This window comes from Marmota monax, unplaced genomic scaffold, assembly GCF_021218885.2.
Source record: "Marmota monax isolate L192 unplaced genomic scaffold, Marmota_monax_Labrador192_F-V1.1 WCK01_AAM20220418_F8-fsc00696, whole genome shotgun sequence".
NCBI lineage: Eukaryota > Metazoa > Chordata > Mammalia > Rodentia > Sciuridae > Marmota > Marmota monax.
The window spans coordinates 151492-165871 of NW_026692050.1; positions in this window are offsets into that span (position 1 = coordinate 151492).

Genomic DNA, 14380 nt, shown 5'->3' on the forward strand with positions numbered 1-14380 from the left:
AGATTAAAAATCATAAGTAGACTACAAATACCAAAAATAAATTAATGAATAAATGAAAGAATATGCAGATATACTGTGTGTTATGCATATTTTTACTATTACACCATGATGAGAAATGTTTTTAAAAAATAATTTAGCCTTCATTTTTTAAATATGTCCTGAGTCTATTTACTCATAACTCCCTATTTAAACAAACAAGCAATAAAACAAAACAAAAACAAAAACAAAACACTTGAGTGTTTTCTTAAAAATATTTTAATAGTAAAAAGTAGTGAAGGGATATATAGCTAAAAAGAATTATGTTTCTTTTGCAGAGATGTCATTCTTCAGTTTCTTAAATTCCTAGAAAAATTGCATGATTGTTGTGGCCTACCAAATTTTTTGATAATTTGAGGCAGGCAGTAGAGATTCTGAGTCTAAACCTGATTTTCCTCTGTGGTTTGGTAAAATTTTATGAATTGTAGTAGTCAGACAAATGTCATCTGAAAGAAAAAAAAAGGTATAAATTGTAAAATTATTTTTAATCATCTATCTATCTATCTATTTATTTATTTATTTTTTTGTATCCAGGCCATTGGCAATGTTCTTTTATAGCTGTTCTTAATGACAGGCAGAATGTGTTTGCCATGACATAAATAAAAGTGGTTTATATACTACAGCCAGTAGAATATAGTTATTATGAAAATGTATGGGTATTATGCCTTGGCCTGAAATGTCTTGAATCCTTTCTGTTTTTGTCTTTGTACACCCCACCATATCAAGGTGAAGAAGCTCATATTAGGCTTTTGAAGGATAAGAGATCGTGTGGATGAGAATTAAAAGACCATATTGGACAGCCATCTCTCTTCCAAAAACAATGTTACCATGTCAAATAGCAGAGCATATGCTTGAAGGATCTCTGCTGAAATTAGAATAATGCAGCTAAACCCAGTCTAAATAGGGCTTACTCTTAAACTTATCATTTTAAGAATTAATGATTCAGTTTGGGGGCAGTTTGTAATACTTGATAGCTAATCAACAAATACATCAAATGCAAACAGGATGCCAAAATTTAATACATGGTGATTTCAAGTTAACTGAATAGAAGAAGGCATGCAAGTAAAAGTGATTTTATTTTTGTTTATTTAATGTTGAAAATACTATTAAATGATTTTGAGCTATGCAGAAACGCATGTAGACATAAAATGTTATTAGTCCTTAACTCACAGCATATTCTACTACAAAGAATGAACCAGACAACCATAGCCAGATCACTAGGGTGAAGGCCCAGAGGCAAACAAGATAGATAGATAGATAGATAGATAGATAGATAGATAGATAGATAGATAGAAATATTTTCCTTCACAAAAAATTATGGTGTCAAGGTATAGACAGATTTGATTGTATGAGGACCATTTACTCTGGGTTTCCATTATCCTTTGTTCATTATTTAATATCTGAAAGATCAACTGATCTTGCCAGGTAGCAGTTGGGAAGTATGGCCTGCCTTTGGGCACTCTAATATCATAGCACTCTCTTGTGTATAATAAAAATCACTTCTTTCTCATTTGTTTCAAAGGAGGGATATTGGTAAGAAAGACATGTTTTCCCACCTCTGGTTGAAAAGGAGGGTTTTAGTCATTCAATATCATGCAGTCCATTTTAGTCATTCAATATCATGCAGGGAATCAGAATCCTCAGATATATAGTTGCAATGTGGCAACCATTTGCCACATGTGAGTGATGAGTTTTTGGAATGTGGCCAATATGTATTGAGAAGCATTAGGAGATTTGAAAGTTTAATAAAAAATAAATGTAGCTAACTAACAGTATTTGATGTTCCTATATTAGAACAATAACATTTTGGATACATTTGATTAAAAATATAATATTCTTACAAAATATAATCATAATTTTATTATATAATAACATTTTAATAACATTTAAATTATTATCATTTAAAAATTATTTGTGATAACAAATTATAACCATTATAGTAATTTATTTATAAATTATTATGATTTCATTTGTTTTATTTATGACTTCTAAAAGTTTAGTTACATATTTTTCATTTTATGTCTATTGAACTTTGGTGCTGTAGAAGATTTTTTACTTTTTCCAAAATCTATCTGCACTTTAAAAAATTCCTAAAAATGAACTAGGTGTGTTGTTGCATACCTGTAATTCTGGTGACACAGGAAACTAAAGCAAGTAGGTCACCAGGTTTGGGCCTGCCTCAGTGAGTTAGTAAGAACCTGAGAAGATATAAATTTCGAAAACAACTGGGGATATATCTCAGTGATGCATCACTGGAATGTATCTCTAGAACCAATCAAATAAAAACAAACAAAAAAAAACCTCATGAAACCAAAATATGGAGACTATGGAACCAAAAAAGTTTAGTAATTCTCACTATATCATTTGCAATTGTTAATCTGTCATTGATATTATTGTCAATGATAATTGGCATAATATTATATTCAACATTAAATACTTATTTCCTCTTTTATATCTAGGTCTTCTTGCACATAGAAAGCTATGTCTGAAAAGGAATATAATGAAGATCCTGTCAAATCTTGGGTCCTGCAGGCTGAGCTCAAATTATGTTGGTGGGTTTTTTCCCCCTATTCAGGTTTAAAAAAAAAAAAAAAAAAAAAAAATATATATATATATATATATATATATATATATATATATATATATATATATTTGCAATCAGAAGTGATTAGGGTAAACAAAGAACAGACGATAGGTTCCAAAATCTTGGAGACATTTATCTTTCTCTCTGGAAAATCTTTGGGTTTATTTTCAGGTTTTGTGATGCCAGTTGGCTCTGTCACAGGCCCTTTCACTCTGACCTTTAGGAGCTAGAGAATTTGTGAAAATGATAAGTCTGTAGAACTGGGCACTGTGAAACAGAAGACAGGGGCGTGATGATAGTAGTCAGAACTGAGTGTGGATACCTGGGCTCTGCTGATGTCAGCTTTCTAATCTCTTAACTGTAGTCCAAATTTGAGAGAGCTCAATATTCTGCAACCTCTAGTCCACATAATGGGATTGATAGTCAGGATACTATTTTTTTGTCCTGTGCCAGATTGGTGACCCCAGCCTGTCCTAAAACTAACTCTGTACCTTTTTGTCCAAACCCTTTTAGAGTGAATGTTGAAAATAGTGTCATGACATGAGAATTCTGATTGATGTAAATAATTCATGTTTGGAAGTACCTGTGACCCATGGGGTTTTTAGTTTCTCTATCCTTCTCAGGCATTTCCCATATTTTTAGTGCATTTTTCCAAATGTATGGTAAGCATGATTTTCCTAAATGCCATTTTTTCTCAGCTAATTCATTATGTGAAAGATGTTTCCCTGTGGTACATTTCAAATAACAGCATTTTAATTCATTTTTTTTTAAATCTGAATTTTGATGGAATTTAAAAATTTGTATTTGGGCCTGTGTGTGCATGTGTGTGTTTGTGTCTGTGTGTGTGTGTGTGTGTGTGTATACTTTCCCATGAGAGGAAATGAGAATTATAATGTGAAGCTCTGTAAAAAGTACTTGTACCTAATGCCACTTGTAAAGATGTATGTCCATAATGTCAGTATTTTAGTAGGCTGGTGCAGTAGGATCACAAGTTTGAGAATAAAAAAATAAAATGGGGGGATATTACTCAGGGGTTGAAAACTCCTGAGTTCAATCCTTGGTAATAATAATAAAAAATCTTTGAATCTCTTCTTTATTTGTCTTTTTAAAGCATAGACAGCAAGTTTAGGGACCATTAAGAAACTTTAGACTGTGATCTCTCTTCAGTATCTGCCGTGTCTTTGACTGGTCATTACTGACCCAACATGCTCACAGCTGCCATGGTTTCTGAATTACCTAGAAAATACCATCCTGTGTATAATCATCAATTCCTAAAGAACAGCTTGAGTTTGGGGAATGGAGCACCTTGTTGGACTAGCTGGCTATTCTAGAAGTACAGAAATATCCTGTATATGTTTCATCTAAATAGATCATATATTGGAACATTAATATCATTTTTCTCAAATATTATGTTCAGATACCCAGAAACACATTGCTTGTCAGCCACATTGATTCTGCAACTGAAGAGAAAGGCAAAGATGATCTATATCTTCTTTCCTCTTACCCGTCTAGGAAAGATAGATGATCAAGTGTCACAATTTAAAAGGAGAGTAATCTATATCAAATAATCAGGGAAAAAAATCCTAGTGTGTTCAGAAGTATCCAAGGGAAAACTCGCTACATGCAGATTGGAAGACATTGGGGTGGTCACTGAATATTTAAGCAAAAAAGATGGTGGAAGAAGAATGTCTCATTTTAGTCTAATATTCTCATTATCTATGAAATGTAATTTATACTAATATTTGAAAGATAAAGAATGTTTCCAAAGAGAAAAGATATAAGCAGATTTAAGAATAAAATTACATTCAAACTAAGATCAATTATTCATTCTGTAAAAGAACATCATTAATGGTTAAGTTCTTAATTCTATTGGTGGCTATAATTTTCATCATTGTGGAGCTATTTCTAGACTGTCAGATTAGAAAAATTCAGATATGGGTAACAAGTGGCTTTTTTTCCTAAATATATATTGCAGTACTGGGAAATAATCAAATATAAGATATGGATGCATCTCAAATGTTAGACTGTCAAGGGCTTGTTTTTAGAAAGAACAGCAAATAAAAAGGTGAAAGTGGAATGGATGAAAGAAATGTAGAACATTCATATCTTGCTGGGCATATTAGGACATGCCAGTAATCACAACTACATGGAGGTTGAGGCAGAAAGTTCAGTAGCTCTAGCTTACTGGAGCAACATAGCGAGAACCTGTATCAAAAGAAAAAAATAAATTACAAGTATTAGGGATGCATCTCAGTTGTAGAATGCCCCAGCATCACAAAAATAAATCAAAATTTCAAATGAAAGAATCTTTTACCATGAAGCCAACCAATACTTAGGAGTTTTAACAAAAAAAAAATTTGTGTTAGTTTTGTCTCAAATGAGATGGCTCAATGGTTCATAGGGGCAAGACTTAAGCTCCATTTTGTCACAAATATTTTGTTCTGAACACTGAATGTAAAAGCATTCAACTGAATATTTTTGATGGAAAAAATGGGAATATGCAGAGTGAGTATCTGAATCACCATATTTAACATAGAGAAGATTTTCTAACTCTTAATGAGAAAGGGGGCTTTTTATTGCTATAGTGGGACACAAAAATTGGAGATAATATCTTCAGCCAGCTATTTTCTAAAATGGCCTATGTAGTGCCTCATCTTCTGATGTTTTTATGTTCTATGCAAGTTTTCTATTGTCACCTTCCTGATTTATGTGTTTCATAAAAATCTGGCATACATAAATAAAATGTGCTTTTTTTGTTTCAGAAGTAGTTCTATCAGATGATGTAACTTCAGTGTGTAGTTATAGAGATCCCCCAATTTATAGGAAACTGATCATAAATACAGGTGTTATTCTGGGGCTTGCAACTGGCACTTTGTGAAAGTGAATTTTATAGGAGTGAACCCCAACGTTGTGTTATCTGTATTAAAGGGCATCAGAATTGAATTATAGGTCAACTATTTTTGGAATATTGATTGTTTTGCAAATATGCACATTTAATATCAAAAGTAGTTGCATAGTCAAGTGTGATGACATACACCTGTAATCCCAGTGATGTGGGAGGATGGCAAATTTGAGGCTAGTCTCAGTGATGTAGAAAGGTCCTAAGCAACTTGATAAGTCTCTGTCTTAAAATTTAAAACAAACAAACAAATATTCTGATATAACTCAGTAGTAGAGTTACCCTGGTTAAATTCCTAATTTAAAATAATTAAACAAACAAACAAATAAATAAATAAATAGATAAATGGTTGTTCCAGAAAGAAGACCTCAAAGATCAGAACCTTAAATTAACTCTAGGTATGTGTTTATTCACTAGTGAAAATTGAGACCCTGAAAAAGGGAGTACTTTCCCACTGTCAGGGAGTTCTTTATGGTGTAAGTACATTTTAGAATTTTTTTTTTCTTTTCTGGCTTAGTATTTTCTCATTTGCATCTTCAAAAATAGCCATGTGCAGATACAGTTTCAGAGTAAGAGTAGTTCTACAAATCTGGGAATGTTTAAACTGATATGTCAGGAACTGTGGGATTAACAATCTATTCACTTAATTTGCTTTTTTCATTTTTTTTCTTTTTTATAAATCTGCGCCCTATAATTCAAGTGTTCCCAAGTACTAAGTGTTTTGTAAGAGTCTGCTAGTTAAAATATTTATTCTATTGTTTCGAAAGTGAGTTGTGGTGTTGTGGTCTGAAGAAGTTAAATTTTTTTAAATAAAATACTTGTTATATGGTATGATTAAATAAATAATGAGAATATAGACAACTTTAAAGATTACCATTCAAATAAATATATGGGCCATTGGAAATTTGTGTCTCACTGATCTCATGTCTTCTACACACAGAAATGACCACTGTTGTATGAGTCTTGTTATTACTTATAATTTTGGAATGTATATCTCAAATATCATTGAATTGTTTTGTGGTGCTTCTTCTGAATATTCTGTAACTTATTGCAACTGTTACTTATCCATTAGGATTATGTTGGAATTTTTTATTACTTTTTGCTTCAGTGTTTTGTTTCACATGTGTTGCTCTCTGGGTTTTATTATACCAAATTTATTCACCAATTTCATTGCTTATAACTAATTATTAGGGCTGGGAATATGGCTCAGTTTGTAGTGTGCTTGTCTTGCATGCACAAGGCCCTGGCTTCAATCTCTAGCACCACAAAAAAGAAGCTTTTTGAATGACAGAGGGCACTTCTTCACTGCGAGTCTGCTCTTCTAACTCTCATCACAACTTCTGTCAAATGAAAAACTTTGACAATGATCTTATAGTTGACATGATATTTATTGATTTATTTTTTATTTCAGGAACCATTGACATTCAGGGATGTGGCCATTGATTTCTCTGAAGAGGAATGGAAATGTCTGGATCCAGTTCAGCAGACTTTATATGGAGATGTGATGCTAGAGATCTATAGAAACCTGGTCTTTGTGGGTGAGCATAAATGTCCTTCAGAATTATTAATTCATGGCCAATATTTAATTTCTTAATTTGTTTAACCTATCTTTTCAAAGTAGTGTTGACAATCTGGAGATTGAAAATGTTTACAAAGTATTTTAGTGGTTCTATCAATAGATAGATAGATAGATACATACATACATACATACATACATACATAGATAAAAAATAAAAAAATGGAAAACTAATTGTAAAGAATCCTCTATGGTACCTCCTCTTTGTTGTTTCCTAATGAGGTAAGCATTAAGAAACATAGTTACCAACAATGTAACAAAATGAACTGCAGTCCATTTTCCAGCAAGCACGTCTTCCTGTCTTTAAGTCATCCTTAGTCATTTATTTTCCCCATAGCAATAACCTTGGAATTTGCAGAGAAAAGTGACAGTAGCCATATATCCATGCTATTAGAAGTCCATGAAGCAAAGAATACAGATAAGACATCCAAATGTCAACAAGGAAGTCTCATTTTAAAAAATTAAGAAGCTAAAATCCAACAGAAATCATGTTTCTAAACTTAGGTTTCTTTCTTTTGCATTCATTAAAGAGCATATCCTGCCCTATGTTTGCCATGCTTCCCAATTCTTAAGCTACCTTTTGTTCTCCAGTGATCTCCCTACATTCAAATCAACAAAATAGTCCCTAACACCTCTGAGGATTTACATAATCTCAGACATCTGTTGATCATGGGGGCTCCCTAAAAAATCTGTGCATATTTCTGAATATCTCTAGTTTAAACTAATGTAATATTTTAGTCAAAGAATAAATTCTGTAATATAATTCAAATATTTATTCATTCAGATTTTCTTATCAGAGCTTTTTATGAATGCTTAACCTAGATTTTCTGTGAATTTTTTTTGCCATGTAATGAATAGCAGTGATTCAAAATGCCTGTTCCTAGTGAGTATAAAAGTGTAACTCATAAATGTGGTTTAAAGAAAGATTTCTAGGGCTGGGGCTATAGCTTAATGGCTCAGGGCTAGTGTTACACATGTAAGGCAGTGGGTTTTATATATGGTAACACTTAAAAACAAATAAATAGAATAACTTACTGTCTTATATATTTTAAATGTACTGTTAGGTAGTGTTGATTCACATCGTTTAATACTATATTCCTAGAAAATTTGAATCACATAAAAGCAAAATTTATCTCTCCCCCACACAAGTGCTCATTTTTCTCTCACCTTTTCATTTGTGATTTTATTCTTTTTGGCCTGTATGTTTTTCTCTTAGATATCTCATAAGTAGAATCACATGGTATTTGTCTTTTTGTGAATGACTCATTTCACTTAGCATACTATCCTAAAGACTGATAATTGTAGGTCCTATATAATTTCTTATCTTTATAAAGTTTGAAAAAAAATTTTTTTTGCACCAAGGATTGAACTCAGGGACATTCTTACCACTGAACCACATCTCCAGCCCTGTTTTGTATTTTATTTAAAGACAGGGTCCCACTGAGTTGCTTAATGCCTCACCATTGTTGAGGCTGGTTTTGAACTCATGGTCTTCCTGTCTTAGCTACCCAAGCTGCTGGATTACAGGTGTGTGCCACCACACTCGGCTAAGTTTCAAAACTTTATATCCTATTCAAAATTGCCTTCATATACTCATGTGAAAGAACATTTGATTGGCTTTCCACATTTATCTTTATTGAATATTTTTGTAATAAGCGTAGATCTGTAAATATATTTTGAATTGACCATCAATGTGAGGACTGATTTATGTACTCTCAATTTTGTTATGTATAGCTTTGTCATCTAAATTTGTGTTAACATACAAGTATGTATTATTTTTATATGAGGAAACACTTTTTAATTTTTTAATATGTTTATTTATTTATGTACTGTGGATACTACACAGAATTTTTAAAATAACTTTTTTTATTTATGCAAAAATAGTATTGAGCATTTGGTTGGCATTATGTAGAATTCTTAGACTGCTTTGGGTGTTGTTTTTTTTTTTTGTGTGTGTGTGTGTGTGTTTTGTATCATTTGCTTAACCTCTGAGCCACACCCACAGCCCTTATTTTGGGAGTACTGGAGATTGACATCAGAGTCACTTGCCCTCAAAATAACATGATAAAACCCTATTTTGTATTTTCCTTAGAGACATTATCTAATTGAGTTGTTTAGCACCTCAGGTTTGCATAGACTGCCATTGAACTCCCAATCTTCCTCTCTCAAACTATCACAGAGCTGAGATTACAGGTGTTTACTACTGTCCCTGGTCTACAACACTTGTTATAATTTATTTTGAGATTGCCTCTTTCTAATTTGCTTAGGGCCTTGTTAAGTTACTATAATTGGCTTTGACCTCATATTTATGAGTTTTTGGTTATCACATCCACTTTTGATTTCCAATTAATTACATTATGTTAGAAAGAAATTTTAATATTTTTAATAACTATTATCATCTGTTTTGTGCTTTTAACTTGGTCTCCTTAAGACAATATTTCTTATACTATTGAGAAGAGTGCTTCTTTTACCCTAATTGGTTGATAATAGTTGTTTAAGTGTTCTAATTCCTGAGTACTATTCCAATACTATTTTGTTCCTTTGCATTAATTGGGAATGAATGCTATTACTTTTTTTGCTTTCAATGATGAATTATTTCAATGTTTGCTTTTTGTATTTGAAAAATATGATTTGAGTTAACCATATATTTACTACTGTTGTATTCCAGAGAATGGCAACATTTATCTTTATATAAAATTCTATTTTCTCTAATTATTTTTATATAATTATTACCATCTTTGTGATTTTGAATATAATATTCCAATCATCTATTATTGTTTTAGTCTATTTGTGACATTAGTTCTAAAGAGAATCTTCTGTAGATTTAGATCTGAAATAATTAACATATTTTTACATTTAATCTTTCTCATCATGTTTGCGTTCTGATTAGTGTTTCATACTAGTTCATTTGTATTTAAATTCCTGATGAGAAAGAAACTACTATTGTAACTCTGGAAGTTTTTGTTGATCATTATACTTTTGTCTACTATTTAATAACGTGTTTTAATTTGTGATTCAAAGACTTTTATGGTGATATTTATATTCCTCTCTATTTCTGTTTTTATCTTTTTTTTCAAGTCTTTTTTTTAAATTTTTTATTGTGGGTTGTTGAAAACATTACAAATTTCTTGACATATCATATTCCACACTTTGATTCAAGTGGGTTATGAACTCCCACCTTCACCCCATACACAGATTGCAGAATCACATCAGTTACACATCCATTGATTTACATATTGCCATACTAGTGTCTGTTGTGCTCTGCTGCCTTTCCCATCCTCCACCCTCACCCCCTCCCCTCTTCTCCCCTCCCCTCCCCTCCTCTCTCTCTACCCCCTCCACTGTATAACCCTGAGGGTCTCCTTCCATTTCCATGCAATTTCCCTTCTCTCTCTCCCCTTCCCTCCCACCTCTCATCCCTGTTAAATGTTAATCTTCTTCTCATGCTCTTCGTCCCTACTCTGATCTTAGTTACTCTCCTTATATCAAAGAAGACATTTGGCATTTGTTTTTTAGGGATTGGCTAGCTTCACTTAGCATAATCTGCTCTAATGCCATCCATTTCCCTGCAAATTCTATGATTTTGTCATTTTATAATGCAGAGTAATACTCCATTGTGTATAAATGCCACATTTTTTTTTTATCCATTCGTCTATTGAAGGGCATCTAGGTTGGTTCCACAGTCTTGCTATTGTGAATTGTGCTGCTATGAACATCGATGTAGCAGTGTCCCTGTAGCATGCTCTTTTTAGGTCTTTAGGGAATAGACCAAGAAGGGGAATAGCTGGGTCAAATGGTGGCTCCATTCCCAGCTTTCCAAGAAATCTCCATACTGCTTTCCAAATTGGCTGCACCAATTTGCAGTCCCACCAGCAATGTACAAGTGTACCCTTTTCCCCACATCCTCGCCAGCACTTGTTGTTGTTTGACTTCCTAATGGCTGCCAATCTTACTGGAGTGAGATGGTATCTTAGGGTGGTTTTGATTTGCATTTCTCTGACAGCTAGAGATGGTGAGCATTTTTTCATGTACTTGTTGATTGACTGTATGTCCTCCTCTGAGAAGTGTCTGTTCAGGTCCTTGGCCCATTTGTTGATTGGGTTGTTTGTTCTCTTATTGTCTAATTTTTTGAGTTCTTTGTATACTCTGGATATTAGGGCTCTATCTGAAGTGTGAGGAGTAAAGATTTGTTCCCAGGGTGTAGGCTCCCTATTTACCTCTCTTATTGTTTCTTTTGCTGAGAAAAAACTTTTAGTTTGAGTAAGTCCCATTTGTTGATTCTAGTTATTAACTTTTGTGCTATGGGTGTCCTACCATCCTCGCACTCTCTAATTTTCAATTGCTAGTGTTATGTTGTATCTTTGCTTGAGCTGATTTTCCTTTTTTTTTTTTTTGCATGTGCTATTACTTTTATTCCATTTAAAATCTTCCTTAAATAGATTATTATAGTCATTTTGGATAATGTATGGAAGTTACTAAATAAACAAAAATAGGTCAGGTGGGGTGATAAATGCCTGTATCATTTAGGAAGCTGTGACAGTAAGATTGTAAGTTTAAAATGACCTTCGGCATCTTTGTGACATCCTGTCTCAAAACATTTTTTAAAAAGTATATATATAAGGGTCTGTGGAGGTAGTTTAATGATAAGACACTCCTATGTTCAATCCTAAGTAACACTCCCTACTAAGACATAATAAATTATTTAATGGTTAAAGTACGTTTCTGCAACATTGATTTGTGGGTGTGTGCGTGTTGATGGGGATCAAACTCACTTTAATGAACTAATTAGCATGCACTGTACCAACTGAGCTATATTCCCAGCCCATTCCTGCAAATTTTGAGTCAAATGTGAAATCTGAAAAACTTGAACAAGATGCTGTAATTTGACATCTTTGTGGTAACATTAGCTGTTTGAGTTTTATCTTCATATGTGGCACTTTGAAATTGCAAGATGATTTTCAAAGTTTTCAAACTTTTGTCAGCATACTGTTGTAAAGTTTACATGTTTCTTGATTAAGAATGACCTTACATTGTACTTACTGTTCTCTAGCTATTTCCCTAAATTTGATGGAGTTTTATATATTTGCAGAGTATATTCACCATAGTGTAGTAAGTGGATAATGTATTATTTTAATTTCTTTCAGTTATGTCTTCTCAGCAAAATTCAGAATTTTCAGAAGAGCAGGAAATAAAATGTTTTTTGCAAAATTTGATTCAGAGAAGGTATGGAAACTATACATAGTTGGAGAGAGAGAAGTTCAGTAAATTTTTTAATGAACAAAACAAAAATGCAAATGCATGAAAATATTCATAATGAAAATTAAACTGTCATCAGGTTATGTTATCATATAATATATGGCAGTCACTTTTTTAAAAATAATACTTTCAGTTACATAATGGTAATTATACAATTTTCACTATCCAGTACTTTGTGTAAAACCAGTCACAATAAACAAAATTTTTAGAGGCAAGAAGATGTATCAAAGTACATAATTGTGAAAAGCTTACAGGCTATTATGAAGCTGTATCTTAAAAATGCCTTTGGGAAATTAAATAGTCAACCAGTTTTCTCAGCTTTAAAAATACGATTTGAATAGAAATTTACATTTTAACATAAGAAATGAAATCACTGGTTAAATCATGATTAATCATTATTTTTTAAAGCTTTTAATGGCATGTACATGAGTGCATATAAAAATAAAGATACCAAGCCAGAAATTACTTTTGAAAGAGGTGGAACATCTCATAAATTCTCAAGTCCAAATAGGAGCTGGAACACAATGACTAGAAAATGGCTAGTTGTTTTTTGTTTGTTTGTTTGTTTTTTTTTAATTGAGGGAGAGTATATCAAAGTTAGGAATAAGACTTTAATGAGAAGAGTCTTGCTGCAGACAGGTTGATTGACTTCCTAGCAAGACACACCCATCTTGAGATGCTAAGTCATTCCATCTCCAATGCAGGGCTGAACATAGGTAGGTGGGATATCATATGTATTGGGAAGTCTCAAACAAGCAGAATTGCCATTATGAGTGCCAATACACCAGGCTTTGCTGCATAATGGCTTCCATATTGTTGATATTCTTGTTTCACACATATTTCAGAGATGTCTTCCAGCATCTCTACTTGACATGCACTGTCTCATCTTCCACAGCAACAGGACTCCGAGATGAAATCCAAGAATACTTGTGCATTTGTGGTTTGTGGTAGGATGAGATTTGTTTATATACATAGCAGGATAATTTTTTCAAGTATCAGACCCAGAGACTTCCTGGATCCTACACATGTTCCCAGTAAACTTAATACTGTTGCTCTTAGGTTTTTCTGAGGTCCTAGTCCTAGTCATCTGTGAATCCTAAGGAATATTCACCCAACAAGTTCAAAGTGTCTTATGACTCATTTCAGTGAGCTAGTTACATACAGAGATTTTTACCAGATCAGATGTTTGGTGGCATTGTGGTGATGCAGGGCATCAGCTGAACTGGTGAGAAACAACTGCACGTATGCCAGTCACTTTTGACAATCTGTGGGCTTTTAAATTATCTGCACAGCATTTTTGGAATCATATCCTTCCTCTAAAGAATGGGAAATTTGCTCTGGCATCTATTATATGCTTCAGTGAATTACTGGAATACTTTGAAATGTACCATTGGGTAAACATCCACAAATATTTCTGTAGAAAAAAGATTTTTAAAAAAGTTCTGACTGAGCTTTATAATGTTTTGAACAACCAATAAAAAATAAATTAAAAAAAAAGTTCTGACTGATTAATTTAATTGTTCCTTTACAAAAGAAGTTGCAATGAATTGTTACTCATTTTGCTAATGCAAAGAATTGTAATGAATGTGGAGAGATTTGTACTTACCAACTATTGATTTATCTAAATATGCATATAGATACTTGCAGAGAGTTCTACATGTATGATAAATATTTCAAGATTTGTAGACAAGTCTTTACCTTAAGTAATTGGCAATATATATAATATATATATATATGTGTGTGTGTGTGTGTGTGTGTGTGTGTGTAAATTAATATAAATTCGGAAACTCATAAACATTTCACTCTCTTTTAAATTCTAGGAAACATCCTTGTGATCATTTTAAAAAGCTTCATAAAGATAAAATTGAAGAAGTTCTTAATCCATGCTCTGAATTTTTCCACCTAACTTTTCATATTCAAGAAAAGCATTACAAATGTAAGGAATGTGTAACAGCTTTGAATAAAACTCCAAGCATTACTGAACACCAGAGAATTTATACTGGAGATATGGCATACAAATGTAAAGAAT